The sequence below is a fragment of the Tamandua tetradactyla genome, chromosome 3 (genome assembly GCF_023851605.1).
Source record: "Tamandua tetradactyla isolate mTamTet1 chromosome 3, mTamTet1.pri, whole genome shotgun sequence".
Lineage (NCBI taxonomy): Eukaryota > Metazoa > Chordata > Mammalia > Pilosa > Myrmecophagidae > Tamandua > Tamandua tetradactyla.
In genome coordinates, this window is record NC_135329.1 from 217,241,831 (window position 1) to 217,246,764 (window position 4,934).

The window sequence follows — 4,934 nt, forward strand, 5'->3', positions numbered from 1 at the left end:
GATGCAACTGAAACACCAAATGCATGACTGAGGAACGTCAAGCCAATAAAATGAAAATAAATACAATTCACTGGCCGTAAGACACTGCTCGGAGAATTTTTTGTCTGAACACTAAGGAGCATGATTTTATTGGGGTTAATGGTCAGAGAATTCCCCTTTCATTTTATCACTTCCTATATTCCTTGAATTTCTTCAAACATACATTTGTAATGAAATTTCAATTGGCGGAAACAAAATAAGAACTGGAAGGGAATGCGGGATGGCCTGATGCAACTCCCTAATTCATAAAAGAAAAGCAATTTCCCCCAGATCAAATGCCTATGAGGAGGCAGAATCACTCAACAGGGGTAAAATGGGATGTCCTGCTGCCCAGGGCCATTGTCCCCCTGCAGCCCCTACCTCACACCAATAATTGAGATGGGGCAGGAGGAGGGGGAGGCCAGAGCAATGGTCCCACTGGGAGCCTCTGGGCACCCCCTAGCTGTATGCAGTCCTTCCTGGGGCACCTCCAGGGCTCCCTGGAGGCTCCAGGCTTCCTGCTCTGACGCCAGGAGAATCATACAAGGATTGGCCACAGGGCTGCAGCATCTGGGGCCAGGAAGTCAGCAGCCTCAGAGCGCCCTGGGGCCCAGCTCTTCCTTAATCGGCCCCATGAGGCCCGAGTCCCCGCTGTGCAAAGGGAGAAAAACTCCTCAGCAGAGTGACCCGGTGCACAGGTGCCGTGACAAGGCACCCTGACTTCAGGGAGGAGGTGGAGTTGCAGAGCTGATCCTGAGATGTAACCCCTCTGCTTCCACCTAAGACCAAGGCAGCGCCCTGCAGCCAGAAGCTGGAGGCATCAGACCCGACTCTCACTGAGACCCAGGAGCCTGCCTCTGCATCTCTCCCCAGGGTCACTTCACTACTGAGGGCCAGGGCACATGTGGAGAGACCCAAAGCCCTCGGTGTCAGCTGCACTGTCATCGCACAGACCAAGGGTCAGGAGCACAGGCCACCCTGGAGCATAGGTCCTGGCTGTGACCCTGCATGAATCCTGACCATCGTCTAGAGAAGGTAAGGTCAAGGCACCACCGCCAGGCAGGCCAGGAGTTGAGAAGACCCTGAGTACAGGGAGGTGGCAGGGCTGTGGTAGACAGTAGGCACTCAACTGTTGCTCTCTGTAGGTGACTTGAAGTCTGATCTTGGGTGTCAGCGCCATGGGAAGTAGTGCCCCCAAGCACCACCATGCACCACTGCTTTGAGGGTGGTTTAAATGGGCCTGGGAGGAGGGAGATCCTTCCTTTCCAACAGCTCCCATCTGTGGGAGAAGATACCACAACGTGGACCTCACTCTGCCTGGCAGTTCAGGGGTGAAGGCAGCTGATGAGATTAAGCAGCCTCACAGGGCCCAGGCTCCCATTGCAGGCTGCTGTCCTGAATGAGTCCAGGAGTCGGCACTCAGCTGGCCAGTGGAATCTCAGTTTGTTTTCACTGGGATGGAAATTCCTATTTAGTTTCAGCATCTCACGCAGACAACTTAGGTAGACATTATTCTGATGTGCTAAGTGTTTGTCAAGAGTAATTGTTGAAATTGAGGACAAAATAATGAAACTGAAAACACCGTGGTCATAATGGAGAAGTCTGAAGAATAGCGATGGTGTGAAGAGATGGGACCCTGTAACCGACTGTATGTGAGAAGGAAGAGCAGGTGCCCAGAAGGGGCTGACAGTTGGGCCCACTTGCCCCAAAATTGTCCCGGGGTTACTGCCAGAAGTGTGCAGAGCAAAGCCCTGTTGCTCCTCCCTCCACCCCTGCAGCTCAGTAGGCTCATGTGTCCATGCAGGGCCCAGTGTCCAAGCTGACCTGGCCTGGGCAACATGGCTTAAAGAGTCCCATTCCCCGTGCTCAGGAGCTGAAGGGAAACTCTCTTGAGAGAGGAAAGTGAGCTTATCCTTTCTTTGCTCTGCACCCATTTCTGTTGGAGTGTCCGGGTTCTCTACGAACATCCTAAAGACTGCTCAATGTGAGAGGATGCAGGTTGGAGGAGACCAGAGGGTGACCCCTGAAACATGCAAACTTGAATCATTTCCCTCCTTGAAAGCTCACTTCTCCCAGGAAGCCTCTGCACATCATAGCTCAGTCACTGGGGAGTCATTGTTATGCCCTGAGATCTGCTCATTTTCACCCCAATCCTTTGCCCATCCCTTGTCTGATTGGGTTGTGATTCCGACCCCATTCCAACTTGATTCTATCAATCACCTAGGATCCAACCTATCTTGTAATGCCCAGCTCCCTCATGGCCCTGTGCTGTGGTCTATGCTGTGACAAGACATGGGAGGAGGAAAGGTTCAGAGGTGCCCAGAAGGCACTGAGTAGAAATGACACCCAGGTTACCAGTAGGAAACAGTGAATGGGGGTTGCTTAAGGTGCCCAGGGCCAGGGAAGAATGCTGAAGAGAGTGGGAGTCAGCTCATGGGTGGAAGATAGGAGGGCATTTCATCTACCATGTTTTCCACAGCTCCATCTACTGAGACTGCTAAGACCAGGGGAAGCCAGACCCTTAGACACGATCTGTCCAATTATGGGAAATACATCATGGTTCACAAAGAGGAAAGAAGCTGGCTGATGCAGTGTCACTGTGGTCAGCCACAGAGTCATCAACACTGAGATAGAGGCCAGAGTCCTGTAGGAGAGACAGACACACAAAGAGCAACATGATAGCCTGGTGAAGCCATGTTCTCCTCTTTGATTATCCTCACTTCATGATGAAACTAACACATGGTGCTATGCTGGTGGAGAGGAGGCACTCCACACCATTAGTTGAATTAAATAATTAGGATCATGGTATGGACAGTGCAAGATCAAATGTATGTGCAAGTACATTATAGAACTGAGGAAGGGGCATCACTGGTGGGGATGGAGGAGCACTTATGGCAGAGAAAAGAAGAAGGAATATCAATGCCTTCTTTACACCAAAGCTCAGTTCTGTTAGGCCTCTCTGTGTCCTAAAGCAACATCTCAGATTTACCTGAAACGAGGGCCCAATGCATATTTATGATCTAATTCATTTCAGGCCACTCTGAGATCATTTGGAAGCAGAATAGATGTTGTTATACTTTTGGGTCTTGTGAAGTGTGGCACCAATGTCTCCTGTACTCCAAGGGGACATAGGACCATTCAACTGTGACTTCTCCCTCCTGCTGCCTCCTGGCTCCCCCCTACCACACTGTGTCTAGTCTCAGGCCATGCCACCCCACAGAAATGGAAGCAACTCAGGGGCCTCCTGGCAGGAGTTCATGCTGGTGGGTTTTGAGGGTGGCCCTGAGACCCAGGCCCTGCTCTTTGCTGTGTTCCTGACCCTGTACATAGTCACCATCTTGGGTAACCTCACCATGATCATGTTCATCACCCTGGACACCTGCCTCCACTGCCCCATGTACTTCTTCCTCAAGAACCTGTCCTTCCTGGACCTGTGCTACTCATCTGTCATCGCCCCCAATGCCCTCAGCAACTTCTTCTCCTCCACCAAGCTCATCACCTTCACAGGCTGTGTCACCCACTTCTTCTTTCTTTCCCTTCTAGCTACCTCAGAGACTTTCCTGCTGGCTGTCATGGCCTATGACTGCTTCATGGCCATCTGCAGTCCTCTGCGCTACCCCATTACCATGCACCCCATGGCCTGCACCCGCCTGGTGCTGAGCTCCTACTGTGGAGGCTGCCTCAACTCCATTGTGCAGACCAGCCTCACTTTCCACCTCCTGTTCTGCAGCCCCCACCGCATCAACCACTTCTTCTGTGATGTGCGCCACTTTTTCAGCTCGCCTGTGCTGACACAGCCCTCAATGAGCTGGTCATATTCGGATTCTGTGGGCTCGTCATTGTGGGCACCACACTGATGGTCCTTGTGTCCTATGGCTACATCACCATGACCATCCTGAGGATGCGCTCCACAGCTGGGTGATGGAAGGTCTTCTCCACCTGTGGTTCCCACATGATTGTGGTGTCTCTCTTCTATGGAACCCTCTATGTCATGTATGCCCAGCCAGGAGCTGTGCAGTCCATGGAGCAGGGCAAGGTGGTGTCCATCCTCTACACCCTGGTCATTCCGGTGCTCAACCCCCTCATCTACACTCTGTGGAACAAGGACGTGAAGGAGGCCCTGAGGAGACTCAGCCAGAAACAGGTGAACACTTGAAGGAAGACGGCCAAGGGCAGGAGGGGAAGCTCAGCAGACATGAGGGGGTGCTTGGAGGAGTCCATCCACACATTGCATGCTTCTTGATAGCATAGAAGACAGAAATTTACAGTGATAAGGGATGTTCCTTGCCACCAGAAAACACATGAGCCTGCCCTGGAGCAATGATGAAAATGTTCAGAGGTTTTTCCACAGGGTGTGCACAGCCATGAGCAGAACGTGAGGCCAGGTGTGGGAAACCCTTCCTTGTGCACCAAGTCTCAGTGTGAATGCTCATGCTCTGTCGCCTTCTACTCTCAGTCCATACTGATCTCATGTAATCATGTGGCCAGGGAATAAGCCTAGGTGTACTGTACATGGGAATGTCAGAGGTAAAGGCCTGTTCTGACCACAGTAATAACGGGAATTCCTCCTCTAGTTCTTTCCTCTCATCTCATCAGATGTGCTTCTACCCCATCCTTTCCTTCCCTGAGTAAAGCTAAAGCCCTCCCACAGTCACACCAGGAACCCATCCTCCTGCTCCAGTTGTTGTCCCAAGGCTTGTATGGGATTCTCTCTAAACCACCAGCTGGCTTCTGAAACCCTGGACACAATGCCATGGGGGTTTTCCAATCCAAGATCAATGGAACCTTTTAATGCAGCTGAACAGGAGATGGTATCCAGCTACCTGAGACAATAATGAATGTTGCTTTGTTACCACAGGCACCTCAGTGTAAGGATTAAATTTAGGTGGTTGCAGCACAGAGAAAAGAGAGAAGAA

The 4,934-nt window shown here is 51.5% G+C and overlaps 1 pseudogene; it reads left to right on the forward strand.

The window, feature by feature from the left end:
* The first annotated feature begins 3,224 nt into the window (after nt 1–3,224).
* On the forward strand, nt 3,225–4,174 carry LOC143676670 (olfactory receptor 9S13-like; annotated as a pseudogene).
* The last annotated feature ends 760 nt before the right edge of the window (nt 4,175–4,934 follow it).